At 44.9% G+C, this 17,945-nt stretch overlaps 1 protein-coding gene across 1 annotated transcript in view; it reads left to right on the top strand.

Moving 5' to 3' along the window:
* Positions 1 to 17,945, top strand: part of LOC128696630 (chondroitin sulfate proteoglycan 4) — an 873,169-nt gene that overhangs the window by 647,011 nt on the left and 208,213 nt on the right. The gene's annotated exons all lie outside the window — the stretch shown is intronic.

The following is a 17,945-nucleotide window of genomic DNA, read 5'->3' as shown; positions in this document are numbered from 1 at the left end:
AACTTTGGAAAGGACTTAATTTTAAATGAGTTCTTGCTAATTGACCAGTTTTACATATTCGGCACGACATATATATATATATATATATATATATATATATATATATATATATATATATATATATATATATATATATATACTTGTCAGCGTGGAGGGAGGGAGCCATGGCTTACATGGGCCAGTTTCGGCAGACATTATCGTGAGTATCCACCAGAGATTACAGAGTTGTGACAATTCCCTGCATCAGATCGTTGCTTCTGTATCAGTGAAAGTGCAGGGTGCATGTTGGGATTTGGGGAGTATCGGTGGTGAGGCGATCCTGCCAGTGGTGTTGTTTGCCTGTGTGTCCGGCCGGGGTCTGAGGTTGGGGGAGGAAGTGGCCGCTCACGACACTGTCATTGGAAGTTGAACAGAACACCTCGGTTAATAGTGAGAGCATGGTGATTAGTGTGCCAAATGGCGAAGTTTTTTCTAAATTGAATAATAAGTGTATAACAATTAGCAAAGGTTAGTCAGTGATGTGCATCTTTAGCGAACACACAGGGCCACTCCCTCTGCCCCCCACCCCTGATCCCCTCCCCTAATCCCAGCCTAGGCCCACTGATTTCCTGACCAAGGGTGTTGCCGTTTAGTGTCCCACCAATTACAAGTTCTGTCACTCGCTACTCCCCCACCCTCATCCCCCATGCATCCATGCTGTCCTTCACCCATCACCCCACAGCTGGCACCCTCCCACCCCCACGATATCAGCAATGTCACAAATAGTCGTGGGTTCCCAGGAATCTTCATGACAGAGCCAAAGCTGTCGTTTATGAGGCATCTGCCGGGTGTGCTACAGGGAATGTGCACTCAGTCCCTCAACTGGCAACATCCGTGCACACAATGGATGTGTAGGCTCCAGGAGAGCTCCAAATGAGAACCAACAGCTACCATGACTTCACCTCTACATAAGACCTCAAATCTGCAATCAAGTTAACATCCACCAGGACTCTGACACACTCCCAAAGCAGCTCGCCCTCAAGCTGCTAGCAAATTCACTGACCTTCTGAAGAAAGTCAACGATGCTCCTTCAAACAACAGATCCTGGCACAACCTGCTGCTTTTTGGCAATGCCTGTTTGGTTGTCTCACCAAGGAGGGACAAGTCACTAGCAACACATTATTAGAGCAATAAATACATTCCCAAGGGATGACAACCTCGTCCGTCTCCCCCTAGGGCGACAAACACCTGCCGGACAAATGCCAACAGGACACCCGACGCCTCAAAAATCAAAGCCCAAATTAGCAAAAAAATAGAAGAGGGTAATACTATTGGAGCTCTGAGGCTTATAACCAGTGAGAATATCATCGCTCCCAAGGACGTCAGCACAGCGCAAGCTCTGAAGGACAAACATCCACCCAGGGCTCCCAGTACCAACATTGACCTCCCTGACATTGCAGCAGGCGAAGAACATCTAACCTTATAGGATGCTGATGTGTATAAAGCCGCTATGTCATTTCCACAGAGCTCAGCAGGAGGTTTCACCAGTTTAAGGCCTCAACACTTAAAACAAATGCTCAATCCAGCACTTGATGTTTCAGAGAAGCTGCTGTCTGAACTCACCAAATTTTCCAACCTGTGCCTGGCTGGCAGTGTCCCAGAGGCCATCAGACCCCTATTCTTTGGTGCCTCATTGTGTGCCCTCCGGAAAATGGATGGCAGAATCAGGCCCATGCAGTGGACAACACCCTTTGGCACCTAGTCACCAAGGCTGCAGTAAGAAGGGTGAGTCAAAAGGTTGCTGCAATGCTGAAACCAACTCAGCTCAGTTTTGGTGTTCAACAGGGCTGTGAAGCAGCTGCCCATGCACACGAGTGTATATCAACATGTCTGATGAAAAATCCTTGGTCATATTGGACTTTGCCAACGTTTTCAACTCAGTCAGAAGGGATGCTGCTCTCCAAGCAGTTTATAGAAACTTCCCTACTCTTTATCCCTTCATGGAATCGTGTTAAAGTGTGACTTTCAAACTATTGTTTGGGGACCATGAAATTGACTCATGTGAGGGCATGCAACAGGGGGACCCTCTCGCCCCTTTCTATTCTGTTTGGTCATCAAGGAAGTCACAGAAGCACTCTCCAGTGAACTCAATATCTGGTTCCTGGATGATGATACCATAGCTGGCACAACATAATCTCTCCTAGAAGACATCAGTAAAATTAAAGACATGGGAGAAAGCCTGGGCCTTTCTTTAAACCCCACCAAATGTGAAATAGTTTCTACCAATCGACAGATGATCCAGAATATTAGTGCCATTTTACCAGGAGCACGAGCCATTGATCCAGCCACTAGCACTCTCCTTGGTGCTCCTCTTGGGTCCAGTGCCATCGATCTGATCCTAAAAAAAAAAAAGTCTCAGACTTCCGGACTATGGAAAGCAGGATGAAAGACATTGACACACATGATGCCTTCTACCTACTCACCAGGTGCCTGTCAATCCCAAAACTTACCTACTTTCTGAGATGCTCCCCAGCCTTCAGCAGTCCAAAACTCAAGGAATATGACTCTCTCCTTTAAACCATGCTAGAGAGTGTATTGCATCTTTCCCTTGAAGATGGACAGTGGTTGCAAGCATCACTTCCGGTCAGGCTTCGGGGGTTGGGAGTACACAGATCCTCCCAGATTGCTTTACCAGCTTTCCTATCCTCTTCCATAGCATCAAACGAGTTGATAAGACAAGTTCTTCCTGATAACCTCAGTGACTCGGCAGAAATACAAGACCCTAGCTATGCCAGTGCTATCTCCGAATGGGAGACTCTTGCTGCTGCAGCACCAAACCCTAGTGCAACACTGGCTCACAGTCAAGCTGGGATGGCCCAATCACTGTAAAGGTGCTTGCCAACATGTTCAGGGCTGCAACATCAGATAGGGAGACTGCCCATCTCCAGGCTGTGAGTACACATCACTCTGGGGGCTTCTTCCAAACAGTTCCCATATTGGCAATGGGAATGTGACTCGACCCTAAGACCCTCCTTATTGCAGTGGCTCTGCGCCTTGCTGCCCCAATTCCTACAGAATATACATGTATTTGCAGCGAAGCACAAGCAGACCAATACAGTTTACATGGTCTTAACTGTTCCAAAACCAAGGGCTGGCATGCAAGACACAATGAGGTCAATGACATCATGAAGAGAACCCTTGCTACAGCTGGATGTCCAGCCGAGAGGGAGCCTTGATCACTAGCAGCCAACAATACCTACAACCCAGCAAACTGCCCCGACAGGATCACCATCTATCCTTAGAAGAATGGCAAGCTCTTAGCATGGGACTATACCTGTGTGTCCACACTTGCTGATACCTATATCCATCACAGTGTCGGGCAACAGAGAGGAGCTGTTGACCACAGGGAGGTGTACAAGATCAGCAAGTACAGGGATATAAGCCAACAGTATCAATTTGTCCCATTGGGATCAGAGACCTTGGGTTCATGGGGAAAAATGCCACATGTTTCCTTAAAGAATTGGGTTCCAGACTCGTCGATACCACCAGGGGCCCAAGGGCAGCCACTTTCATGTTCCAGCGCCTCAGCATGGCCATCCAGAGGGTAAATGCTTGCTGCATACTTGGGTCACGTCCGGCTTCGGAGGAGCTGGAGGAAATTCATGATCTTTAATACATTGTACCATCTTATCTCCCTGATACACCCTGTCAACTAACTACACGAATACCACCTGGTGGTTCACACTTACACTCACTGACTCATTTGACCATAAACAGAAATATTAATCTCAATCTTAAAATAATGAATCCTGTGATACTCCAATACTGAAACTATGTACTGTGCCAAAACAAAAGCATTTACATTGCTAAACTCACAAACTAGTATTTAGTCACTTAGCCATAATACCAACTTACCTCATAATTTGTAATATTTTACAATTAAGAATAAAACTAAGTCTGCCCGAAATGCCTAGCCATGCTAAGCGTTCTAGTGGTACACTCTGTAATCACTATTTTACTACATGTAAACCACACAATAACCAAATTTCTGTAAACTCAGCATTGTAATCCTTATAGAGAATAAACTTTGAATTTTATTCATGCTTGTGTTTTCTGTAAATGTATTCTGTTTATTAATAAATGTTTACATAGAATATAGAATATAAAATATAGGGGGTGGTAGGAAAAGAACATATTCAAACATATATATATATATATATATATATATATATATATATATATATATATATATATATATATATATATATATATATATATATATATATATTGAGCTGTGCTGGTTAAGGCTGAACAGGACTCAGTGTGAATACTCCGGGAAGATTCCAGTGCATCGTTTCAACGTAAATAGTGGAAGTGTTGAGCAGATTCTGAGGGTTGATGAGTGGTGATAGTAGGGAAGATGGCCAGTGGGGGTGGGGGAGAATGAGGCCTACACTGTGTGTGAGTGCCGGCCAGGGTTATCGTATATACCTCCAGCACCATGCGTCATGCTTCCAGATAACTTAGAAATGATTATGTGTCGATGCATGGAATAATTAGAGGCAATATAAACACATATGCAGTATAATGTGATCCTTTATTGACAACGTTTCACCCACATGGTGGGCTTTCTCAAGTCATACACAGATCTGTGTGTGACTTGAAAAAGCCCACTGTGTGGGTGAAACGTTGTCAATAAAGGATCACATTATACTGCACATGTGTTTATATTTCCACTGTGTCGGTATTTGATACCATTTATTTCCATAATTAGAGGCATATGTTATGGAAAAATAATGTGGGATTAATGCTAACGAGGGAGTGACCAGTCAGTGCCGGCTCCCCCACACCACGGGGGTGGGGGGAAGAGGTGCCTTGTGTAGGTGGTGAGGGAACACATGGGTTCAGCATTGCACATACCCACTTGGTTCATGATGTACAGGGGAAACAATTAATGTGTGTATTGTAAGACAATGTGAACAATATAGTGTGCAAGTCCAAGTGTATTGTACTCCCCTCACCCCTCTTCCCGGGTTATCCCCACCCAACAACCTGCACCTCCACCACCCAACTCCCAGCGGCACCCCTACTGAGGAAGGTAGTTTTCCCCTCCCAGGCCCTCACCAGCCCCTCAAACCCCACCAGACCACCACGGTCAAGTTCACTACCTTCCATGCACTATACCCACTATAACGGGCTTGTTTGGTAGGCTGTAAGCGGGGTGAATGATATACGTCTTCGGAGGCTTCTTTGTTTATTGTTAAGTAGTAGTGGGTTACACAGGCTTGTGTGTTTGTGCCCATGGCCCGGGCAGGGCCATGCCCACGAGAGAGAGCTGGGAGTACTTGTGTGTTGATGCCAGGCCGCTGTGTGAGTGAGAGCGAGGCAAGTCTGGGCATACTGAAGTGGCAAGGCCTATAGGTGGCAGCACTTGAGTGGCGCGAAATATGAACTAAGCTGGCAGACAGCATGGGCTGTCTGTGCAGACAGTACAGGCTGTCTACATATGCTCGGCCACCTACCGCGCGTCGTCCCGACGCGACAATACTGGTAGTAAAAGAAACTCGGTCTCTCTCTCGTAGGAACAGGGCACAGAACACAAAATAAAAACATATATATACATATGGACATGGAAAAAAAAACTTCCTACAGGGAGGGAAGAAAAAAACATGTGGGGTGTGCTAAACATCGTGGTCATAGGCAATGAGCGTCGATGGGCATCACTGCACGCCTTCCTGCGTCTGGACAGATACTGCAACACGGGAGACATCGCTGCGGCTGAGCTCTGACGTAACAGGGTACGGTCTCCTCTGGAACGGTGAAGCAGACATCGTAGGAGTCGCTGCAGGTTTTCACTCAACCTGGGGCACGACATGCTGGTGCCCTAGAGTGAGGCGTCGACAAAACTCGGCAACTGGGCAGGACTTCTGGCAAGCGAGTCAGGAGGACACTTCTCGACTGGTACTGTCGCTGGGCTGTCACTGACGGCGAGCGTGGAGCGAGTTGTGGAGCGAGTCGTGGCAGAGATGACTGGGCGAAAAATCTGGGAGTCGTAACATCATACACCAGACTGCAGTGAGAGAGCTAGCAGTCAAAGTGACATCATCTTTGTGCAGGCTGCTCACTGAAGCTTGTGACACGAGGCTGACACAGCGCCTGCCGATAGGTCTGGCTGCGGCTTGACGAGTATCATCTCTCGACAGTTGGAGTTACAGCAGAGGTTAGTCTAAGCGTCCCCAGACTTGTTTCTTTACATATAACTGCACTCTGAAGGTCTGGAGGTGAAGTGAAACAAATCTCGATGGGAATCGTAGCAGGTACGATTCTGCAGAACAACACGAGCGACGAGCATAAAAGCTTTCTGTACAAGAGGGCTCGTATGCTCAGGGCTGAGAAATCAGCTGTCAAACACTGGTCACGCGGGTGACAGCACAGTGGTGCAACTCAAGGGTCTGACCACAGACCTCACTGGACACACGGAAAACTTACAAACACACCGCTGTACATATGGTACAACATGGCTTAAACTAGCAAAAGATGCTTTTCTGTGCACAAAACTGACACTAAGACTTATTCTAAAATGTGAGAACACTGACTAAGAGGAATTAATTAACACACGACATATATTTTCTCTCAATCTTCTCGACAATACTGAAATAATTACTGAACACTCGATGGTGACATCATGTGATGTCAGGCGTGATGTCGCGAGGTGACGTCAGCAGCACTGTGACGTCAGCAGACATCTCGAGGTGACGTCAGCAGACATCGTGACGTCATGAAGTCGGGCAGCATCGTGGGTGGCGTCGATGTGATGCGGGCAGCAGACCACAGCATGAGGCCTGGGACATCTGGTAACTCACGTGGCTTTGTAGGTCTACGTGACATCGCCCACACCCACGTGACGTCGTGATCCACGTAGCTTCGAGTGGCCTCGGGCACTCGGATACACAGCACTGGCAATGAATTCATACGAAAAACAGCAGAAAACACAGCAGAGGGAGTGGGCAGTGGTGAGTGGTGTATGGTAGGCTGGTGGCGAGGAGCGTGCGTGAGTGTATGGCAGGGCGGGCATCTGGCCATTCCTCCTCCTCCTCCACCCACAAACACGTGGAGAAGCTCACACTGGACGCAGAAATCACCACAAAACTCACCTCTGGCTTGCTGAAACAGCTGTGCTGAGCTGAACAACAACAGCAACATACAAGTGACGCTGAACACGTGACTTGAGAGACAGCGTGGGGTCACTGGGACGCCACTTACAATTCTCGGAGAATTTCGGCAAATTTCGGCTGGATCCTGCTTGTACCTGTGTCTGGATGCTCAAACGTGCAGACACATCAGGATAACTCGTTGAGAGACGGATGCTTCTTGTGTAGGGTGATGAAGTGAAGATGACTTCATACCTCTTCCTCCCTCTCTCCAGGCAAACACAACTGCTGCGGAGCACCGCTGTCACCATTTATAACGGGTCTTTTTTGGTAGGCTGTAAGCGGGGTGAATGATATACGTCTTCAGAGGCTTCTTTGTTTATTGTTAAGTAGTAGGTGGGTTACACAGGCTTGTGTGTTTGTGCCCATGGCCCGGGCAGGGCCATGCCCACGAGAGAGAGCTGGGAGTACTTGTGTGTTGATGCCAGGCCGCTGTGTGAGTGAGAGCGAGGCAAGTCTGGTCATACTGAAGTGGCAAGGCCTATAGATGGCAGCACCAGCATAGCGCAAAATATGCACTAAGCTGGCAGACAGCATGGGCTGTCTGTGCAGACAGTACAGGCTGTCTACACACCCAGCATGTCATACTCCACTCCTATAGTCTAGCTAGCCAGATGGATGCCAATCAGGAACAAGCGAGCAGCCAGGGAAATGGCATTGCTGGCAATACTAGTGAAGGTAAGTGTCGGCCGTGTTTACAGCTTCGTTGTCTCAACTCTAATGTTGTCTTCCGCAAACACGGTAGCTGCCCTGGTTCAGGATGTCCTGTGGAAAGTGATGACCCAGAGCCACTTTAGGCACCTGAACCCACTCCAGCAGATCTCATCTCATCAGATATCTTGGAATCAAATAAAGCAACAGGTAGCAGGACACTCACATATTCCCAAAGCAGCCCATCCACACGCAGTTGAGAAACTTACAGACCTCTTAAAAAAAAGCAAACAATTATTCCACTACCCTAAATGCTCCACCAGCTACTTTTTGGCAATGTCTTCTTAGTTGTGCCAGAAAGAAGGAAAAAGAGGCTAGCTTCAATGATCATTAAATCCTTAAGAGACTTTCTTAGAGCTTATAACCTCATTCACCTTCCCCGTCAATACAAAAATGGAAGAGACAGAACCCCAGCTCACTCCACTGACAGCAAAAAAAATCAGATTCCAGGTGAGCAAGAAAACTGAAGAGGGCAACACAGTGGGGGCAATCAGAATTATTACCAGTGAAGATACAGTTGCCCCCAGAAATGCTGACACTGCTGAAGCACTTAGAGGAAAGCATCCTGCCAGGGAAACCAGGGGCACCAACAGTTCCAACACCTCTGTCCCCACTGTGGAACCATTGATTGTGGAAGACTCAGACATTTACAAATCAATAATGTCATTCCTATCCAGTTCTGCTGGGGGTTACACTTGAATAAGGCCACAGCATTTCAGGGAACTGGTTAATCCAGTTATTGTGAAGATTGCAGAGACACTACTTTCAGAGATCACAAGGTTCATCAGCAATTCCTTGGCTGGTGTGATTCCTGACAAAATTAAATCTTTCTTTTTTGGTGCATCATTTTGTGCCCTTAAAAGAAGGATGGAGGAATTAGGCCAATTGCAGTGGGCAACACTTCTCGCAGCCTCGTTGCCAAAGCTGCTGTCTGAAGCGTTCATGCAGAGGCGTCCATGATGCTTCAACCAAGCCAGCTTGGCTTTGGGATCTCTCAAGGAAGTGAAGAAGTGGTTCATGCAGCAAGGACAATGCAGTGGTAGAAGTAGATTTCAAGACTGCAGTTATTCTCCTGAAAAGAGACATGGTATTAGCAGTTGTACAAGAGCATTTCCCTGGTCTCTTCTCTTTTGTTTCAGCTGGATATAGCAAGGAATCAATGCTCCTGTTTGGAGAGCATGAAATCACATCATCAGAAAGTGTCCAGCAAGGGGATCCCCTCACATCATTTCTCTTCTGTATAACAGTTAGAGAAACCACAGTCAGACTCACTAGTGAGCTAAACATCTGGTTCCTGGATGATGGGACACTAGCAGGTACAAAGGAGTGCCTTCTAGAAGATCTTACACAGGTGGTGACATGGGGACAGGAAATGGGTCTCATCCTGAATCCATCCTAATGTGAAATCATCTCAGTCAACAAGTGATAGATACAGTGAGATCAAAACTACCAGGAGCATCAGTCATTGCCCCCACAAATAGCTTCTTGCTGGGAGCATCTCTGGGAAGTGATGCCATTAATACAATTCTCCAGAAGAAACTGGAAGAGTTGAGGAGAATGGAACAACGAATAGGCAATCTTGACACCCATGATGCCTTTTACCTTCTCACAAAGTGTTTGAATCTGAACAGGTTGATATATTTCCTAAGATGTGCACCTTCATATGATAACCCTATACTTCACGAATATGACAGTTTCCTGAGGCATTTTGTTACGAAAGTACTTAACCTTACTCTAGAAGATGGGCAGTGGGACTAAGCTACACTTCCAGTCAGACTAGGAGGCATTGATGTCTGAAAGTCATCACAGATTACGCTAGCTGCTTTTCTGTCCACATGCGTTGCATCCAGAGGGCTTGTAGCAGTGATTCTTCCTGAACATCTTAGGAACAAGATTGGAGTCCAAGACCAAAAGTTCGTTGATGGAGCCATGACCTGGGATAATCTAACAGGCTCTGAAACCAGACCTGCTCCCCAAACACTACAAACAGTCGCACTGGGATGGCCCAATAGTGGAGAATATAGCCTCTACAGTGCTTCAGAGTGTGTCAGGGAAGGATAGAGCCTGCCTCCTGGCAGTGTGAGCTTCTCATGCAGGGGACTTTCTGTTGGCTGTTCCCTACTCTAGCTTCAGCACACACCTCGACCCACAGACCATCCACATTGGTGTTGCCCTACAACTTGCCACCCCTATTCTTGCCAAAAACAGGTGTATTTGTGGCAGTGAAGCAGCAGATTGATTCAGGTACCATGGTCTTGTGTGCCATAAATTGGAGCAAAAGATTGCAAGACAAGAAGAGGTTAATAACATTATCAATAGGAGCTTCACAACAGCCGGATGCCCAGCAGTAAGGGAGCCACCCCAACTATTCAGATCTGATGGCAGCCAAAAGCATCCAGATGGTTTCCCCCTTGTAGCCTAAACAGACGGCAAGCAGATGGTGTGAGACTAGCTCTGGCAAAGAATTCACAGAGAAACAGCAGAGGGAGTGAGAGCATAGTGGTGTAAGGCGGTGGTGTGAGGCGAGTGTGGGTGGAGCCAGGACCACGTGCCTTGCTACTCTCACCTCACAAACACACGAGGGAGACACCCACACTAGACATTGAAATCACCACAAATTCACCTCTAACTTGCTGAATTAGCCATGCTGAGCTGAAAACAACAGCAGAACATACAGGTGATGCTCAACACATGCTTTGAGAACAGCGTGGGGTGCTGTGGCATGGAGTTGTAGGGATGCCACTTATATTTCTTGGAGAAATTTGACAAATTTCGGCCTGGATCCTGCTTGTACCTGTGTCTGGATGCTGAGACTTGCAGACACAACATCAGGATAACTCGTTGAGAGATGGATGCTTCTTGTGTAGGGTGATGAAGTGAGGATGACCTCATTCCTCTTCCTTCCCTCCTCTGGGCAACCACACTTGCTGTGAGGCACTGCTTCCACCATTGTTAATCAAGGTAATTGGGTCGTCCTTAGAAGTGGGGAGTAATGATAAGGTTTTGGAGGCTTCTTACTTTATTTGCGATATCATGGGTACATAGCGTGTTATGCGCCCTAGCCCCAAGGGGCCATGCCCGCGAGGAAGAGAGCAGTAACAGGTGTTAACTTTGGGTTACATTTGCGTTGAGTGAGAGAGGGGCAGGGTGACACAGGTTGAAGTGGCATGCCCACTGAGAGGCCTACCCTGTAGTGAGAAGCTATGGAAACTAGGCATGTAGGCTCACAGCCTACATTTCACCCACTATCTCATTTGATCTCATTTTACATTGCTTCACCACTCTCTTAACCTCTCTTTTTCTCTCCATATATGCCTCCCTCCTTGCATTATTACTTTGTAAAAAACCTCTCATAAGCTAACTTTTTCTCCCTTACCAATCTCTTCATCATCATTCCACCATTCACTCTTCCTCTTCGTTGCACCTACTTTCCTGTAACCACAAACTTCTGCTGAACACACTAACTCTACATTCTTAAACTTATCCCAACATCTTCAACCCCATTGCCTATACTCACACTAGCCCATCTATCCTCCAATAGCTGTTTATATCTTACCTTAACTGCCTACTCCTTTAGTTTATAAATCTTCATCTCTCTCTTACTTGCTGCTTCTATTTTGCTTGTTTCCCATCTACCTTTTACTCTCACTGTAGTCAAAAGCTCCCCATTATCATTTACAACTGGCACCACAAACTTACCTACCACACTCTTTCTAAATGTTTATCTCAATTTAACATTTAGGTCCCCTACCACAATTACTCTCTGATTTGATTCAAAAGTTCCTACATACTCGCTTAACATTTCCCAAAAATCTCTCTCACCTATACACTCCTCTCTTCTCCAGGTGCATACACACTTATTATGTCCCACTTTTTGCATCCAAACCTTATTTTAATCAATGTAATTCTTGAATATATATACAACTGGTGAAGACACATGGAGAAGCCTTGGGACTCATCCTCAATCCCTCCAAGTGTGAAATTATCACAGCAAACCAGGAAAAAATCACAACTGTGCAAACAATCCTCCATCCAAGAGCTCCCTCTTAAGAGCACCGCTGGGTCGTCAGGCCATCGACAAAGTCTTCAAGGACAAACTGAATGACCTGAAGAGAATGGAGGAGAGAATAAGAGATCTTGATGTTCATGATGCTTTATATCTCCCCACAAGGTGGTGTCTTACTCTGCCAAGTCTCACTTCCTGAGGTGTGCACCCTCTTTTGACAATCCAAGGCTCAATGAATATGACTCACTCCTTAGATCAATCTTTAAGAAGGCACTGAATCTGTCACTGGAAATCATCAGTGGGATCAGACAACTCTCCCAGTGTGACAGGAAGGTATAAAGGTGCACAAGCCAACACAGATAGGTTTTTCTGCATTTCTGTCTCCATATTTGGCTTCCAGTGAACTAGAACATAAGAACATAAGAAAGAAGGAGCACTGCAACAGGCCTACTAACCCATGCAGAGCAGGTCCATGTCCCCCCCCTCCCGGATTAGCCCAATGACCCATCCCCCTGGATTAGCCCAATGACCCACCCAGTCTGGCCACTTCCACTCAAGGATGGAGCATGGCACCGGATCCAGCAGCAGAAACTAGTCCGGTTCAACTCACACCCATCCACACCCACTCATGTATTTATCTAACCTATTTTTAAAACTACACAACGTTTTAGCCTGAGCATCTATACTCGGGATTTTGTTCCACTCATCCACGACTATTACCAAACCAGTGCTTTCCTATATCCTTCCTGAATCTGAATTTTTCCAACTTGAAACCATTGCTGCGAGTCCTGTCTTGGCTGGAAGTTTTCAGCACGCTATTTACATCCCCTTTATTTATTCCTGTTTTCCATTTATACACCTCGATCATTTCCCCCTAATTCTACGCCTTTCGAGATATCTATCCTCATATGGAAGATTTCTGATACATGGGATCATCTTTGTCATCCTCCTCGGTACGTTTTCCAGAGCATTTACATCCATTCTGTAATACGGTGGCCAGAACTGAGCAGCATAGTCTAAATGAGGCCTAACCAAGGATATATAGAGTTGAAGAACAACCTGGGGACTTCTATTATTTATACATCTACATATGAAGCCATTATTGTGAACATTAATGCACTGTTGTCTTGGTTTTAGATTACATTAAACAGAACTCCTAAATCATTTTCGCAATCAGTAGTATTAAGATCTACATTATTTAGTTTATATGTGGCATGGTTATTTAACTGTCCAACATTTAGAACTTTGCATTTGTCAATATTAAACTGCATCTGCCACTTCTCCGATAATTGCATCAGTCTATTCAAATCATCCTGGAGTGCTCTAGTGTCCTCATTAGAATGAATTGGACGGCCTATTTTGGTGTCATCAGCAAATTTGCTTATGTCGCTATTTATTCCCTCATCTATATCGTTTATGTAAATTGTGAACAACAACAGGCCCAACACTGACCCCTGAGGAACACCGCTTGTGACGTGCCCCCAGTCTGATTTCTCCCCATTTATGCAAACTCTCTGCTGCCTATTTGTCAGCCATGCCTCTACCCAGGAAAAAATTTCTCCTCCTATTATGTGTGCCTTAAGTTTCCTCAATAACCTCTGATGTGGAACTCTATCGAAAGACTTACTGAAGTCATATACACAATATCATATTCATTACCATGATCTACCTCCTCAAACACCTTAGTGAAAAAAGTTAGTAAATTCGCAAGATAGGAACGCCCCTTTGTAAAACCGTTTTGAGATTCATTAATCAATCTGTTCCTATCAAGAAGGCTACAAATTGCTTCGGCAATTATTGATTCCATAAATTTACCCACTATGGAGGTAAGGCTTATTGGTCTATAGTTCGAAGCCAAGGACCTGTCACCTGCCTTGTAAACAGGTGTTACATTTGCCATTTTTCACTTATCAGGCACTATGCCAATTTGTAGTGATATGTTAAAAAGATTAGCCAAAGGTATGCTAAGTTCCTCTTTACATTCCTTTAACACCCTTGCAAACAGTTCATCAGGGCCTGGGGATTTGTTAGGTTTTAGTTTCTCTATTTGTCTGAGGACCATGTCACTAGTTACCACAATCGTACATAGTTTATTATCCTGTTCTATATAATCTATTATTTTAGGAATATCGCTAGTATTTTCCTGGGTGAAAACTGAGAGGAAGTAGGTATTGAGAATTTCACACATATCCTTATCACTCTCAGTGATCTGACCAGAGTTACTCTTAAGTGGGCCAATCTTGTCCCTAATCTTACTTCTGTATACCTGAAAGAACCCTTTTGGGTTAGTCTTTGAATCCCTTGTGACCTTAGTCTCATAATTCCTTTTTGCTTTTCTTATTCCTTTATTTCTCTCTTTAATTGAATATATTGATTTCTTAACTCCCCCTCCCCTCTTTTGATACGCCTATATATGCCTCTCTTTTGACCAATGAGATGTTTTAATCTATTGTTCATCCATTTGGGATCATTTTTGTTAGATCTAATTTCCCTACTCGGAACAAAAGTTGTCTGGGCAGCTAGAACTATGCTCTGAAAAACGTCATATTGGCAACCAAGATCACCTACCTGACCCATAGTCAGGGCATCCCAATTTAGCCCACCCAGGTAATTTTTTCAGTCCCATGAAGTCGGCCAAGTGAAAATCTGCGACAGAGATTTGATTGCAGTTATCTTTGTAATAACATGATATATTGAAACTAAGTGATATGTGATCACTTTTCCCAAGCTCATCATTAACCTCAAGATTATTAATTAGTGAATCTTTGTTGGCAAGAACCAAGTCAAGCAGATTGTTTCCTCTAGTTGGTTCTGTCACAAACTGTTCTAAAAAGCAATCCTGAACCGTATCAAGAAAGTCACTAGACTCAAAATTTCCTGTCATATTGTTCCAATCAATTTGTCTAAAGTTAAAATCTCCCATTATCACAACATTTTCATATCTAGATGCCTTATGAATTTCGTCCCATAACAGCTTACTGAACTCCCTATCAAGGTTTGGGGGCCTATAAATCACACCCAAAATTAATTTGTCACATCCTTCGAGAAACTGTAGCCAAACAGATTCTGTGTTCGATGTTTCTAATCTTATATCATGTCAAAGACAACAATTTAAATTTTCTCTGAAGTACATCGCCACTCCACCACCCTTCCTGTTGACCCTGTCAGTTTGGAATAGTTTATAACCCTCTATGTTGCATTCAGAAGGCATTTCTCTATCTTTCACGTTGAACCAGGTCTCTGTTATACCAATAATATCTATATTACCTGCACTTTCAAGTAATCTTAGCTCATCTGTCTTATTTCTTAGACTCCTACTATTTGTATAGTAAATCTTAAGGGAGCTAGTTACTCGTTGCTCTCTACTATCTTTCATTGTTTGTTGATTAATTGCTTTGCCATTACTAGCAACTTCATTTTGAATATTGTCTTTTAAACATATCCCTGAGGTATCCCGGTAATAACTGCTGTTTTTAACCCTGATGCTGCAACCTGATTGTTTCCCACAAACACCCATACCTCTATATTCTATCAGGAGATTGTCCCCAAACACTTGAGAGGTGCAGTAGAAGCTCAAGACCCCAGGTTCATTGAAGCAGCTGTGCAGTGGGACCCGTTGCAGACTCCTCCAGTAGACCAGCTCCTCCCAGAGAGCACAAAGAGTCCCACCGGGACAAACCAATCATTAAAAAAAATCGCCAACACATTGCTCACCAATGCTTCAGGAAAGGACAAAGCTCTTCCTCAAGTGGTGAAGGCACCACATTCAGGAAATTTCCCTTTAGCTGTTCCCAATTCCTCTCTGGGCACTCGACTCGACCTACATGCCATTCGGTTTGGTGTTGCTCTTCACTTAGCCGCCCCCATACTCACCAAACAGAGATGTATTTGCGGCATGGCGATGGCTGATCAATTCGGACTTCATGGTCTCGTGAGTCACACATCAAAAGGGAAGTATGCTAGACACGAGGTCAACGGTATCATGAAGAGAAGCCTCGCCACAGCCCGTTGCCCAGCTCAATGGGAACCCAAAGTACAGAGGTCTGATGGAAATCTAAAGCATCCTGATGGAGCCACTATGCTACCCTGGAAGGATGGTAAGGAGATTGCCTGGGACTACACCTGTGCCTCTACATTGGCAGACACCTACTTGCCATACTCTGCAGGTAAAGGGGGGTGGAGCCGCCAGCTGCAGAGAGACCCAGAAGGCCCACAAATATGAAGACCTTCCCCCTTGATATAATTTGATCCCAGTAGGGTTGGAGACCCATGGAGTATGGGGCAAATGTGCTCTAAAGTTCCTCAAAGAGCTGGGTGAAAAACTCATCACAGAAAGCAAGGATCACAGAGCGGCCAGCTTCTTTCAGAGACTCAGTGTTGCGATCCAGTGGTGAAATGCCTGTAGCATTCTGGACACACGGCCCACTCCTGGTGGGCTAGACAAAGTATTCGAGATATAGCTCTGAGGTGTTATGTATGTTGTTCTACTCCCTACTGTATTTTTGTCAATGTATTTTGTCTTTAATAAAATCTACTTAGAATATAGAATATAAGGGGTGGTAGGAGAAGACAATATTCAAACAACTCCAGGAAGAACCTTGAGTTTTCCCTGAAGTAAATTTATTCTTTTCTCTGAGGATGAGGGTCCTCATCACTGTTGCAGAGGTGGTACATCCCTATACGTATATATATATATATATCACCTATTTGTACTCACCTATTTGTGGTTGCAGGGGTCGAGTCCTAGCTCCTGGCCCCGCCTCTTCACCGGTTGCTACTAGGCCCTCTCTCTCCCCGCTCCATGAGCTTTATCAAACCTCGTCTTAAAACTGTGTATGGTTCCTGCCTCCACTACGTCATTTTCTAGGCTATTCCACTGCCTTACAACTCTATGACTGAAGAAATACTTCCTACTATCTCTCTGACTCATTTGTGTCTTCAACTTCCAATTGTGGCCTCTTGTTTCTGTGTCCCCTCCCTGGAACATCCTGTCCTTGTCCACCTTGTCTATTCCACGCAGTATTTTATATGTCGTTATCATGTCTCCCCTGACCCTCCTGTCCTCCAGTGTCGTCAGGCCGATTTCCCTTAATCTTTCTTCATAGGACATTCCCCTTAGCTCTGGAACTAACCTTGTTGCAAACCTTTGTACTTTCTCTAGTTTCTTGACGTGCTTTATCAAGTGCGGGTTCCAAACAGGTGCTGCATACTCCAGTATGGGCCTGACATACACGGTGTACAGTGTCTTGAATGATTCCTTACTAAGGTGTCGGAATGCTGTTCTCAGGTTTGCCAGGCGCCCATATGCTGCAGCAGTTATCTGATTGATGTGTGCTTCCGGAGACATGCTCGGTGTTATACTCACCCCAAGATCTTTCTCCTTGAGTGAGGTTTGCAGTCTTTTGCCACCTAGCCTATACTCTGTCTGTGGTCTTCTGTGCCCTTCCCCTATCTTCATGACTTTGCATTTGGCAGGATTAAATTCAAGAAGCCATTTGCTGGACCAGGTGTCCAGTCTGTCCAGGTCTCTTTGAAGTCCTGCCTGGTCCTCATCAGATTTAATTCTCCTCATTAACTTCACATCATCTGCAAACAGGGACACTTCTGAGTCTAACCCTTCCGTCATGTCGTTCACATGTGTGTGTGTGTGTGTGTGTGTGTGTGTGTGTTACAAAAAACGCAATATCTAATAAGCATAGAGATCTCCAGTGAATACTAGAAAGGTCTGCCCTTCTAGCATCCAGCCTATTACTGGGTTTTTGTAACAAGTAGTCAGTATCCTGGTCCAATTATCCATTAGAATTAAATAGTAAGATTCAATAGTGCTTCAGGATTACAACTGGTAGGCTACTAACTAAAGAAATTAAAATTTAATACGTTTAATAATAACAATAAAGTTGTCTAGATGTATAATATCAAAGTAAATTAACGTGATCAATTGAATATAATATAGAATAAAAGTTCCTGCACTTCTCTCGTGTACAGTAGTATTGTGCTGAAGACACATATCACATCTTTATGGCTTTTAGTACCGTCTG

The sequence above is a fragment of the Cherax quadricarinatus genome, chromosome 46 (assembly GCF_038502225.1).
Source record: "Cherax quadricarinatus isolate ZL_2023a chromosome 46, ASM3850222v1, whole genome shotgun sequence".
NCBI classification, from domain to species: domain Eukaryota; kingdom Metazoa; phylum Arthropoda; class Malacostraca; order Decapoda; family Parastacidae; genus Cherax; species Cherax quadricarinatus.
The sequence above is the reverse complement of the archived record's forward strand: the minus strand, read 5'-3'. Positions and strand labels throughout refer to the sequence as shown.